Source organism: Meles meles, chromosome 19 (assembly GCF_922984935.1).
Source record: "Meles meles chromosome 19, mMelMel3.1 paternal haplotype, whole genome shotgun sequence".
Classification (NCBI taxonomy): Eukaryota; Metazoa; Chordata; class Mammalia; order Carnivora; family Mustelidae; genus Meles; species Meles meles.
Window position 1 is genome coordinate 8586426 of NC_060084.1, and position 14408 is coordinate 8600833.

At 47.4% G+C, this 14408-nt stretch overlaps 1 protein-coding gene across 1 annotated transcript in view; it reads right to left on the reverse strand.

Annotated features, from left to right (window-relative positions):
- WWOX (WW domain containing oxidoreductase) overlaps positions 1–14408 on the reverse strand; it is a 937277-nt gene that overhangs the window by 148904 nt on the left and 773965 nt on the right. The gene's annotated exons all lie outside the window — the stretch shown is intronic.

The following is a 14408-nucleotide window of genomic DNA, read 5'->3' on the forward strand; positions in this document are numbered from 1 at the left end:
TGGGGAACATTCAAGGCTGCTAATCTGGGCTGTAATTTCTCATTTCTCCTCAACTGCTTTGCTTTTTATGGAACTTATATTGATGAATGCAGGTGATAACTGTCAGTTCACCTGGTAAAGCCCAGCGTGAGAAGTTTAACAATTTATCTCATGTATCATGAAGGCAGTAGGAGAGAGAGAGAGAGAGAGAGAGAGGCTCTAGTTCGAGGCCTAGTTCAGCCCACCCTCGTCTCCCCACGTCCACTCCTGGCCCTCAGCCCCCGCCCCCCCACAAATCTATTTTCCTCCACGTGTTTTGCCAGGTTAATAGTTTTCTCATGGTAGATCAAATTCTATCACTCCTGTTCTCAAAATGCCTCAGTGGCTTCTTATCTAATTTAAATACAAGCAAAAAGTCTCGGGATTCCCATTTGTCATTCTCCCAGGAGCTGTGCCTTTCGCTATGTCATTCTGCAGTGTCCTCCTCTCTGAGTTCAGCCACGTGATAGGCTTTGGGCAATGGAATGTGACAGAAAGGATGGATACACCGCTTCGGAGTCTGGACGTCAAGAGGCTTTAGGTATTTTGAGTTGCGTTGTTGTGCCGTGAGAAACTCGCACCTGGTCTAGCCCTGCTGGTCCCAGGAGGATGAGACGCACATGGAAGAGAATCACCCTAACTAAAGCCCCCAGCCGGGTCAAGCAGAGGGCAGAAGCCCCAGCTGATGCTTCAGCAAACCATCCGGCCCATGGACACAAGAGGAAGCCCCTCCGAGGGGACCGGCAAGGCCAGCAAGACAGCTCGGCCACACCCACCCTGGTTCCGCTCAGCCCCAAACACAGGAGAGAAATGAACATTTTTTTGCTCTAAGCCATCAGCTGGGCACGCTCAGTTACACAGCCATAACAACCAAAGCACTGACCTATGGTTCATCTTTTAAGCTCAAATGACCTGCTTAATTTTATCTCATTCAAAGTTCTAATACGCTCTCTGTTCTTTCCAACCACACCGGCCTCCCTTTGATTCCAAATGTGACATGCTTTCTCTTGTCCTGAGGTCTCTGTGCGTATAGTTGTCCCTTAATGGAGCAATGCTACTGCTCTACACCACCCCCATGGTCGGCCACTGCTCACCATCCGCATTTCTACTCAAACACAGTCTAAGAGAAACCCCTACAACGATGCCATCTGAACTTGGCCTCCACGGTCACTCTCTCTGGGGCATGCTGGCGTGCTGCACATGGCTTATAGACACAGAATGCTCTGGCTCCGCCTCGGGGTGTTGCATCTTCCAGGCGCCAGCCAGAGCCTCTCATCCATTAAATTCAGTTGTGCTGAACGAATTTTCTGTGTATACCCTGGCATGAAAAACCTGGCAATTGCCACTTACATCACTGTGCTTACTTCTTCCGTATCACTTGCCACGGCCTCAAATTATCCTTTTGCTTTAAAAAAATAATAATTTTTCCATATAGATTGTCTGCCTCAACCCATGAGACTAAGGGCTGGCAAAATCAGACCTGTTTTCTGTTCTTATAAATAAAGTTTTATTGGCACACAGCCACGCCCACTCATTTATGTATGTGGCTCATGGCTGCTTTCACGCTACAATGGTAGAGGTGCAGAGTTGTTACTGAGACTGTATGGCCCACAAAGCGCCAAATATTTATTATTTAGTCTTTTCATGAAACAGTTCACTGACCCTGCATGAGATCATAAACTGTCAGAGGACAGAAATCTAGTTCGTTTTGGTCACTTCTCTATCTCCTGCAGCTACCACGGCACCTACCATCTAGCAGGTGCTCAATGCCTATTGTCTGGGGAGTGGATCATTAGGACTTCAGCAGACATCTGTGCTGCACTCTTGTCTTTGCATGCAGGCCTGGGGCCCCTTGGTTTGGGGGTAGTGACAGCAAGATGCCCAGCTGTCACTCAGCCCAGAGCATCAGGACCGCTATGATGCCGGTGACCAGCAAGTGGATCTCGGATTTCTCAGAAGGAAAATACCAGGGCTACGTCCACTGGCAGCAGAAGCAATGCTTGGTCTGCGTCCGTGGCAGCCATGACAATTTGAAAGTTTGAAGAAAAAACTCAAAGTTTAATTTACTCAAATAAGCAATTGATGCTTTAGAGTATAATTATCAGAAAAAAAGAAGGGGAAAACCTAACACATTGTTTAGCATACGTTATGTTAATGGCAGGTTAGGATGGCCCACTGTGCATAATTTAGCCAAACAATTGATACCAAATTTTAATATATATATATGATTACAGCTACAGAAACGGAGCACCAAGACAAAACACAGGAGAGCTCATAATAGGCACACGTGAACTCTGAAGGCCTAATTACATCACGGGGGAGGGTAAACAGTTGCTGCTGAACCAAGCAGAAAATGGGGGTAATTTGTAAACAGGTAGAGTGGCGGTCCAGGTGCGCGGCATGTGCGTGGGGCTGGAGGGGCTGAGGGCCTAGGGCTTCCATCTGGCTTTGCAAGGATGGAGAGGTTCAAGATCATTTTCCTCAGCTGAAAACGTGACCTCCAAGCCTTAGACAGGTCAGCTCCCTCCTGGCCTGCCCTCTGGCTCAAAAATAGAAAGCTGAAGACCAGTTTTTCCAGGGAAGCTTCTTCATGCTCTGAGAAATACAAAATGATCTCCATGTCTGCAGTCTGAGGCAGTTTACTGTGTGTCTTTGTCTGATGCCCTTGACAACCTGAGCTCCTGGAGCCTCAGGGAGCAGAGGGAGGCCAGTCTCTAGCAGCCTGGCCCACAGGATGGACACTGTCAGGAGGACTCCCTCGTCAGATGCTCTAGCTGGGACTCCTTCTGTCTGACACGCCTCTGTAGATAGCACATTGCGAATTTGGTGATTGTTCACGTAGGCTCTGGCTCTGGAGGCAGAGTCTGTGAATCCGAACCGATGAGCTATCTGATTGTTTTCCCTTCACTTACGCAGAATGGTGATTCTGCTTATGTCCTGGTCATACTGTGTCCTGGCGTCATACGCAGGGCCTGCAGACTGGGACCAAACATCACCAAGGACGTGGATCATAGCTGCTCTGTGACGCTACATGGCATCTGTGTCCACAACCACAGCCCAGCAATCAAAACAAGGAAGCAAGGCAGGTTTAAGAGAAAGTCACCAAATTCTGTTTCTCCCTTCTGAGTCCTTGTGTTCTCTTCATTGTGGAGGGAGGGCACATCTGGGGGAGTCTGGGTGACACGGGGCTGAACAGTGTCCCACCCCCACACACCCCGAATCCAAGTCCTCAGAATCTCAGACATGAACTTCTTTGGAAACAGGTTTTTGCAGCTGTGTAATTACTTAGGACGAGGGTGGGTCCTGAATCCGATAGGACTGGTGTCCTTACAAGAAGAGAAGAGGCACCAAAGCAAAAAGACAAGGGGGAATGTCAAACGATGACAGAGGCAGAGACTGGAGAGATGTCTACAGGCAAAGGGATGTCAAGGATTGTTGGCGACCCGCAGAACCTAGAAGAGGCCAGAGAAGACTCTCCCCTTGATCCTTCAGGGGCCATGCCGACCCCTGACTTTAGACTTAGAGCCTTCAGAAGTATGGAAGAACACATTTCTGTTATTTTATGCCACTTAGTTTGGGGGCACTTTGTTGTACGGCCCTAGGAAACGAATACAGCGCCATTTCGAGAATAAAACATAAGTTTAGGCTTGACGCAGCCTCTTAGGTGTCACCCACAAACGCTTTCCCTTTATGGGTGAAGAAGCTGAAACACAAGTTCGATGGGAAGTTTTAGGGGACCAAGTTTGAGGTGGAGGCTGGGCCATGCCTCACATAGCTAGGTCTCCAGGGGCAGACACCTTCCACACCATCCCATGCCCTTTGTTAATGGAGAGTCACACCCCGGACGAAAGAATGATGTGATATTTCTTTTTCTTTTTTTTTTTTTTTTTTTTAAAGATTTTATTTATTTATTTGACAGAGAGAGAGAGATCACAAGCAGGCAGAGTCAGGCAGAAATTGAGGGGGAAGCAGGCTCTCTGCTGAGCAGAGAGCCCGATGCGGGGCTCGATCCCAGGACCCTGAGATCATGACCTGAGCTGAAGGCAGCGGCTTAATCCGCTGAGCCACCCAGGCGCCCCTGATGTGATATTTCTACACGGAATGATAGGACGGTATGGTACATAGGACAATGCCTCCCAAAGATGCCCATCCCCTCCCGGGACCTGTGAATATGTTCCATTTTGTGGGTGGAAAAACCCACTGCGCAGATGTGATTGAGTGAAGGACCCTGAGATGGGGAGATGATCCCGCCCTGTCTGGGCGGGCCCAATGTCATCACAAGGGTTCTTGTAAGGGGCAGGAAGGAGGGTCAGAGTCCGAGAAGGCAGTGTGATGACAGAAGTAGACCGGAGAAAGAGGAGGCATGGTCCCGGAAGCAGAGACTGGACAGATGGGCTCTGAAGACATAAGAAGGCGTCACAAGCCATGGAATGCAAGTGACCTCTCAAAGCCGGAAAGGCACGGCATGGGTTGCTCCCTAGACCTTCCAGAAGGTTTCAGAAGGAACCAGCCCTGATCAAACTTTGATTTTAAGCCTCCTGATCTCCAGAACTATAAGTGACTAAATCTGAGTTACTTTCAACCACTGCCCTATGGCAATTTGTTGAAGGAGCCGTAGGAGACTAACGCATGTGGTCACTCCAAGAGAAGGTTCAGGAGAGGATGAAGATGTTTGTGGATTAACTGTTTCTATCCCTCTGGTTTTCATAAACCTCGGTAGCCAAGGTTAACATTATTTACCCGATCAATTAATCAATTCACCAGTTGATCAAACTTCACGTGGGCTATTTCTGGCCTGGCCAAATCTATTATCAAAACCATCATAAGCTTTCCAGCATTACCGTTCAAGGTAATACAAGAAAATAACTCAGACTACAAAGACTTTCTCACACAGCTATCTCTGACCTTTGTCTGCTTCCAGTTTTGGGATGAAGCCCATGTCAGTTGCATGTCTGCTCATTATAGTGCAGCTAGTAAGTGATTAAACCAAGGTAGGAAACTCAGGCGGCTTTGCTGCTAACCAGTCTTTTTAACTGATAGGTTATGTGCACCAACTTATTTTGTGGCTTGCAATTCTGCCTCCATGTCCTACTCGGACCCTGAGACTAGTGATGGAATATTTTCCCAAGCAAGTGAGGGAAACGGATAGCACCGTTGCTCTTTCTAGAGAGATCAGCTGGCAAACTGGCCCGTTTCCTGAGAGATCATAGAGGACGTCTCTGTGGAGTGAGTCCAGTGACACTCCAGACTACAGGCCAGATAGTCGGGGTGGAACTTGCCAGTGGAATGGAGCTCCCACCTCCTCATCATTTAGCTCACATGTCCAGGGACCTTCCAATGAGCCTCAGAGGCTGTCTACCGGATTCTGGACCCTCAGAGAACGCCTTCCGAAATGAAGCACATGCATCCCCAAGCACTTCATCCTGATGCATGATCACAGGTAAATACACGAATCCTGGCAAATGTTAGAATTTGAGGCAAAAGTCCCATTGATAGGAGCAGGTAACCTTTTCACAGAGCTTAGAATCTTCCAGAGCTCACTGGTGCTAATTTTAACACCCATCCTTTACTGGTGCACAGGGAACAAGTCCCACTCCTTGGAGGAAGGCTTTGCCTACACCAAAAACCACTAAAAAAAATTCGAATTTCCGCTACCATGCCACCACCTCTATTCATCCGGTAGCCTTAATTCACAAAGTTCATTGTCAAGTTTCCTGGCACCATCACAGGAAACAAGTTATACATAGATTTTTTTTTTTCCTTTTTAACTTACACTGCCATTCAAAGCTACATCTCGCTTATGTTGAGATACAAGTAGCCAAAGTCAGCTCCTCTCACCTGCCCACGTGTCCAGGAAGCATCTGCCACAGAGGAAACGGCCATGCCCAGGTGTGATGGGAACTGTCTTTATAACAACAGAGGTTGTCCCATTACATCACTGAGCAGAAAGACTCAAAAGAAAAGGACAAAGAGTGAATCGTGGCAGATAGGCAAGGTGGAAGAGAAAATGAGGGGGTTGGGGTATTTGCTCACCATGGAATTCTGATTCATCATTAGAAAACCCCGGGGGCCATGAATGGAAGTATTCAAAGATATTTTAATCTGAGTTATAATTCTGGTTTTTTGATATATAGATATTTGTATTTGTATGTTTCAACACTATTATCAGATAAAATAAGCACTTGAGAAAGCCGGATTAAGGGGGAACAGGAGGTGAAAAAACAAATCTGGGTATTGAGTTCCCCTCCCACAAATGCTTCCCGAAACGATTCTCGCAAACCCTTCTGCCCACTGGAACTGTGTGCATATGATTAACTGCACACGAGCCCAGCAGCTTGCATATGTAGTTAATTTGCTCCAAATTTCCATGCTGCATTATAACCCTAATGATCACTAATAATAGACAAACCCACATTTTATTGAGTAAGTAATTTGAGACATTATGATTTTTATCATGCGAATAGGATCAGGCTGACCAATTTACACTGGGCAGAGGAAGATAAATAACCAGAGAATCAATTTCTCCAGCGGCAGACTCTGTCTCTTGGCAAAATGATATGCATTGATTGAGCAAAGCTCTAGATCCTGATAGGCGATCGACTCAATGAACTTCTGCATTCCAAACCAGAAGGTTGAGCAGGGAGGGAATTGCCACCCATGACCTGATACAAAGGACAGTGGGGAAGGCCCAATTTGGGGGACAGTATAGAAGACCAACGGCTTTGCAGTCAACACATGTATGTTCCAACCCAGCTCTGCCTTCCACTCACTATGTGACCTTGGGCAAGTCACTGAATGAGCCTGAGGCCCTACCTAGGAACAGACCTGGATACATGTGCACACAGCTTAATCAAGAGGGTGCAGGTAAAGTCACTGGGCACATGGCAGGCAGGCAATGAATTAATTCTTCCCACACATTCTGGAACACAAAGGCCAGGATGGGAGAAGTACATATTATAGACCCATGCTGCAGAAAAAAACAGGACAAATTTCTATTTCATTTCCGTAAAAGAAACCGGAGAGGTCCTTAGGAGAAGGGAAAATAATCACTGGCCATCTCTAGGTTCTCTAAGCAGGTCTGAGCAACTGGAGGGAAGCAGAACTTGGAAGTACTTCTTCATCACTTCCAGAATATTTGCCCGAATCCTGTCTGAAAAATAAGGCAAAGCTCTTTGAAATGGAAAAACAGTGAAGAAAATTCAAGCTCTGGGTTCAGATCTAAGGTCTAGCCCCGAATGGCTCATTCCCTGGAACTCTGCAGGGACAGGTCTGTCTTTCTGAGTTGGGAGGGCTCTTGGTGGCCTGTTTCTGAACCCCATCACTTGAGATCCCCATCCTGTGCTTGTGGGGTCCTGTGCTCCTTCAGCCTCACAGGTCGCGGCACCTCTGGCCTCCCTAACCAGCCGACGATGTCTGTGGACTTAATGAGCTCATCCCTGTTCCCGTGCCAGGTCCCTAAGGAGGCTTGGGTCTGACAGGACAGGGTCCTCTTAGGGGACTGCAGAATCCTTCCATAGGGAAGTGGGTATCTCACCCGAGGGCAGTAGGGGAAATCTGAGGAGGAGACAAACAGAGGCTACAGGACAAAGAGGGATGGGGGGTGGGGAGGTGACGGACCCTACGGGGGAGGAAGCCAAGAATGAAGAGACATCACACCTGAGTGTGAGACGGTCTTGACCTTTGTGATGGTTTTTCTTTATGTTGAAGCAAGACCATGAGGCCAATATTTATATTGTATCAGATACTGCCGGGCAATGGACATTACATGACAACCTTCGTGACATATTATGTGTATCATGGCATTGCGTTCTTGCCCTGGTTCTGTTCTAGATAAAAGATCAAGGTCCGGAAAAGTGAGATATACTTCGCTGACAGTCTGCTAGTAACTGGAGACGTGCGGTTCCACACCACTGTCCCTCAGATGCCAAAGTCCATGCTCTGTCCGTGCATGCAGCCTGGCCCCATAGCAAACGCCAGCTATGTCACTTTCTATAATCAGAAAAAAAAATCCCCAATGCAACCCGTGATGGTGTGGAGCGCAGCCTATGAGTGTATCAAGGGTGGCTTCCTGGAGGAAGCAGCTCCTGAACGAAGTTTGGAAAGACTGGTAGAAGTGAATCAGATGACGAATGAAGGACAGGGCAATTCAGACAAAGAGAACAGCATGGACGGAGGGTCGGGGTGGGGGAAAACAGCTGAGGAAACTGAGACCGGCATCACTGGAACCTGGGCCCCTGGCTCAGCTGGTTCTTATGGGCTATGTCCCCACTTCCAGGCGCTCTTCTTAGAAAGATGGTGCATGGGACAATGGTACTTTGTGACATGTCTACAAGAGGCCTATGTGAGGATGGCAAAACCAGCGTCCATTCCAGCAGGGACCACGGACACAGCCATGAGTGGGGGGATCGTGCCTGAGGCCCACGCATCTCTGACCTGCCTCTCCTGTGGGCAAACGTGTCTCTTCTAGTTCTGCGTGGCCACACCCCGGAGGAAGTCACCTCTCTGGTTCCTGGGTTTGGCCGCCCTGTGGCTTCCTGTGCGGCCAGCGGGCTCCTTTCAAGCTTCTCTCAGTCAGTCCTCCATGAACCCTCCTCCTCTGGGAGGTGAACTGGCTTCTGCAGGCAGGAGATGAGGAAGCTGGAGGGCCCAGGGAGGTTAACGGCTCGTCCCCAAGAACAAGCAGTGCCTGCAAAGATCTGAATTCTGCAACCCGTGGGGAAAACTGTCACACAGTAACCGGGGTTCCAGACGGTAACCGGGGTGTCACCTGCAAAAAGACATCCCCAGCTGAACCCAAGCAGCCAGAATTGTCACTTAAAGTTTGGTTTGTTTTTGTGCAGCAAATGGAGTTCAGTTTCTCTGCATTAAAAATCTAAAACCCCAACACAGAGGACCCAACACCAAGCCATTAAACATCCCCTTTGCAGCCAGCATTAGCTTAGTAAAAATACCAGAAGTAGCTCAGTAGCAATATGTCGGTGTGAGACGGGCCCTCTAAGTTCTCTCTGCTTGTTTCACATCTTTTTAAATCACTTATTCTTCTGACCTGAGTGTTATCAATACTTCAGAAAATTCTGATCCGAAAAAACCATTTTAAAATCATTAGGCCACCTAGAGACCAGTAACATCTCTGTAAATGCCTTTCCAATTTTTTTTTCTGTACATGTCTGTTAGTACATGTTTTAGTAATTATTTTCTACAATTAAAACCTTCAGATTTTCCTTCCTTCATGTTCTACCTCATATTAAATCATGAGCATTTCTGTCCTTTTTCATCTTAAGCTCTATCTGCTCTTTGAAATGTCCTTTCATGAATTTTATCTTAAGGAGACAATCAGTGGCATATTTATGGGAATAGCCACATAGATGAGTAAAGAAAGATATTTACAAAGGGCCAACAGGGTGCTAGGTCACACACACACACACACACACACACAGAGTGCAGGTGGCCTCTCGCCCTGCCCTGAGGCTCCCTGGGGGGACGGGTCCTTTTGAACTGGATCCTGCTCTCTCGCAATCACGAATCTGAATATATTGTTGAGGAGGGAAGCTGTGAGAATGCTAAGAGGGTCTGCACAAGGGAGCTGGCAGGCACAGCAGCCTGCTTGCCATCACGCGTTAATTAGCTTTTACTCGTTATGGAGGAGAGAAACCGCACTAGAAAAGAAATGTGAGTCCTCGCGCTCTTCTCGAACGGAGAGCCCGTCCTCTTTTGCCGCAGCTGGCATTCCTGCTGGCACAGCCAGCCACCCGGAGGGCAGGCAGAAGCCTGATCTCTGGCAGAGAGACCTTGTGGAGAAAATGACCTTGGGGAGAAACATGTCCTAGGTGACCTTGAAGGGGATGAAGCTAACTCAGCCTGACCAGAAATGCAAACCTGACCAGCACGCGACCTCTCTAAGCACAGTTTTACTGTCCTGGGATGGGGGAGTCTGTTTAATAAGCTTTCACTAGAAAGCCAGGCCGCAGGGAATGGGAGGATTTGGCAAGGTGTCCATCCTGCCTTAGCTGCTGGGGGGTGGCGGGGGGCAGCAGGGCAAGGTTTCTACTGCCGGGACCTTGTAAACATACAGATTTGAACTTGGTTTCTGCCACTGACTAGCAGTGTGACGTCGGGCAGGTAATGACTGCTGGGTCCGCGGCTCCTATGCCAACCTCTACTCCACAGGCTTGTCAGGCCTGACGCACAGACCCCGAATCCTGTGCCTACAGAGAGGACCAGTCCCTCTCCAGTCACCTGGCCCAGGGAGGATTCATCCTTTCTCTCCGCATTAGACTTGCAAATCGTAATGTATAGAATTATTGAGATCACTATGCTGTCCGCCTGTAACTAACATAACATAGTTTTTCAACTATCCATCAGTAACAAAAATTCAACAACAACAACAAGAACAACAAAAACCGGTCTGGTGTCACCCATGTCCCGGCACTTGCCAGGCAAGGAAGGGTAGGGAAAGGAATGTCCTCCCAGAGCAGAGAACGGAACCAGAGAAAGAGCTGGAAATTCCAGAGCAGAGATGACTGTTGCTTTTCTGACTGTCCTGACTTTCCAGGCAGCCTCTCTGCTCCTTGAGGGATGTAATAAACTGAGCATCACTGATGTAAAGCCCTAGGCCCTGCCCTGATTCTAAAAGGGGAGCCCAGCATTGTCAACAGGGTCCCAGAAAAGCTGGGACGGAAAACAGTTACCACTCGAGCCACAGGGCAACAGTCTCCATGCTCATATTCCTGCTGTGTGGAAGAAGAGAGCCAGGATAAGGAATTGCGGAAAGGTGATTTCAAAACCACTCACTGCCCATGTGAGACAATTCTTTTGGCACCTCCGTTGAACCTGGAATCTCTCCTCTGGTGTCTAAAATCACCTGACACTAACATCTTCAAGGTCATCTCTTTTGAGATGGGATAAACTCAGAGCCTAGGGCACGCTGGCAGCATTCACATCTATCCTTTCCGATCCTCAATCCACTGCAGACATTGCTAATCAATCCCAGCACTCTTACAGTCAAATGTACATACCCAGGGCACACTGGCAGCATTCACATCTATCCTTTCTAGTCCTTCACCCGCTGCAGACATTGCTAATCAATCCCAGCACTCTTACAGTCAAATGTACATACCCAGGGCACACTGGCAGCATTCACATCTATCCTTTCTAGTCCTTCACCCACTGCAGACATTGCTAATCAATCCCAGCACCCAGTCAAATGTACATATAGTCTCATGAATCTTCCCAAAACAGAGCCCTAGGTGGCCAATGCCGATATGATGGAGGTGATAAGCCTTTCCTACAGGGAGAGACCAAGGTGTATCATTTGTGTCTTTTTCCCTGTTAAGCCAAACTCTCTAATTCAGACAGGGAGGCCCTGACTCTGGTACTTCCATAGTCACTGCTCCAAGCAGGCTGCACCAAAGAAAGGCTTGTCAAAAGCCTAGCACATCATTAATAATGCAGAAAACCCAGACATTTATACGGAGATCAATTGGCAATAATTCTGTGGGACAAGACTGGGACTTAAATTGCAAAGTAGAAAATGAAGGGCATTGTCTCACTAATTCAGAAAGAGTGATGATTTTGGATTTTCCAGCAAAAAGAGGTACCATCTGATGGGCACTGTCTAGTGGGAGTCTAGTCTGGGTACAGAGTGAGCCCCGTGATGTGGTTGTCAAGGGGGGTTGGGGGCAGCTGCAGGGGATGTGATGTTTGAGAGACCACTGGAGGAAGGCGAACACTGAGTCAAGGAAATGCCCAATTTCTAAATCCGGGAATCTTATAGCTACCAGGATAGCCCAGGAGCTGGCAGAGGGGAACTAGAAAGCGGGAAGACAGGAACAAAAAGCATGGAGTGGTCTCAACAGCTCAACATGAAGTAGCCCTTCGTGACCGTGGGACATTCTCCAAGGATCCACAGAAGACGGATTCTTACTCACGTATTTCTCCAAGCAAAAAGCTAAGCGACACTGGTGGGAAGATATGCATGACCTTTGGGCTTCTGGAAGAGTCCCAGAGAGTCCCAGGAGACTTCTCTAAGGAGCTGTGACCTCTTGCCCCCAGACACTCTTTCACTCCCAAGCATTTAAGGAGCAGCCTGGGGCATAAGCTACACTTATGGATGAATCACAGACCACGAGACATGTCCCCGCTCCCCACTCCTTAGCGGGGCTCTCTCGGTCACCTTCTGAGGGTCAGTCTTTGAGTCTGGCTATATATTCTAGACAGTCTGGAATTCTCCTGGATCGCCCTACCACTAGAAACCAAAGGAAGGGCTAAGAAGAAACGGATTTTAGCTGGATCGCCAGGGCCCGTGATTCTCGAACAGTAAATTGATTTTGGTTTTGTGCCCCTGGTCAGTATTACTTAGGGCAATGCAAAAATGGAATGGTGTTGGGATGAGAGGATTACAGGGTGTTCCTTTTTTTTTTTTTTTAAGTTTATTTGTTTGTCTTATTGTTCTGGATATTAGAGTAAATGTTTAATTCACAAAATGCTGGCTATTTAAAATAATCAGCAACACAATGAACCACTGATGAGTTATAGGTGATTTTCCTTCTGATTATATTCTAGTCTTTTCTATCTTTCAATAAGCCCACTAGCGGCCTGTTTACAAAGTATATTTAATGCTGTAGTTCCATTCTCTTTTATCTTTAAAATAATAATTTAAAAGACCATGCCTTGCCTAATAGACTGCCCAGGAAAATGGAAGGTATGTTGAGTGATACAGTGAATAATTCCTTCATGTAATTTATAGCATTCCAGTAAGCGAGCGCTGGGAGGACTGAAGGTATGCTCAGATAGAGAAGCATTTTTGTTTTTAAATAATTAAATGTCTTTTTTTTTTTTTAAAGAAAATGACACAAAATCATTCAGTACGCTTGATATTGAAAAGATAAACGCCTTTGGGAAAGGCCAGGAAAGGAAAATCGTCCCACAGCAGAATAAATATCTGGGAATGGAGCCCGGGGCACTGGGGAAGCCCGTCTTACGATCACTGGGCGAAGTCAGGAGACGGGATATTAAAGACAGCAGCGTGTCTGAACAGAGCCCGGAGAACACGCAGCTGCTCAAGACAAATGAGAGCGGCAGAGCACACCTTGGAGAAAATGGCTTTTGTGTTCTGAGAGTTTGCATACAATTTCATTATTTATGTAATCCTATCAAAACATATAGAATGCCCAAATGGATGTCAGAAAAATTATTGTCATTACTAATAATGGTGCTTTTCATTTATAGAGAGTGCCTTTTTCTGAGACAGTGAAATCTTTTTACATTGGGCATGAGGCTTTTTAGGAGAATTAATGCTGAAAATATCCCTTTAGTGTGGTGTGTGGGAAGTATTATAGATGGGAGAGAATAAAGATTAATATAAAAAATGTCAAGGGTGCATAATAAAAGGCATTCCATTCAGGTCCGTGCCCCATTACCACCAGCCCTGCAGAACACACGGGCTTGGCCGCAGACATGAGGCGGCAGCTGGCTCGTCCGGCCCCATCTCCTTCTGCACCACTGGATCAGAGGTCCCCTGAACAGCCCCTTGGCCAGGCCCGTCAATGCCACCAAACTCCCGTGTCCCTGTGACCCGGGCCAGGCCACACCTGCCTGATGGTGGAAAAGACAATCCTCAATCTCAAGGTTCTGGTGGAAAAGGTAAAAATCTACAACACGGATGAACCCTGAGGACATTGTGCTCTGTAAAATACACCAGTCACAAAAAGTCAAATAGTTTATGATTCCACTTATATGTGTTACCTAAAACAGTCAGATTCATCGTGACAGAGAGTAGAATGGAGGTTGGCCTGGGCTGAGGGGAGGGAGACACGAGGACTTCTGTTTATAACGGACACAGAGTTTCAGTCGGGGACGATGAAGCGTTCTGTCCCGGACGCAGAGGGGTGATGCGTGGACGCTGATGTGAAAGTGCTTTATGCCGCAACCACACACACTTGAAGATGGTCAACATGGTAAGTTTTATTTGTCGATTTCATCACAAATAAAACAAGGACAAAAAAAGAGGTCAGTCTCATTTATGTCCAGATGAATGTAGTCTAGGACTCAAATCCATAGCTTCCGTCTCTCTCTGGACTGGGGGCCATGGATTTATCTCGGGCTCTGAGAATCACTGGGATATGGGATTTCCAGGAAATTAGAAGAATCCCTTTCCCCAGCCTACCTGGATACATCGAATGCCTTTGATTTTGTGGACAAACTCAGAAGGTCCAAAGCAAAAGACGGTCCCTAGAGGCTCTGAAAGACTATAAGAGGACGGCATCGTTGGGATGGAGACATCCATACGGTGTGCTCGTTGGCACCGTGTGTGTCCCCCATGGAGCTACCCATGACACACAACCCCACGTATGGGCCTTCCAGAGATGGCAAATCCAGCTGAGAAGCTCCTG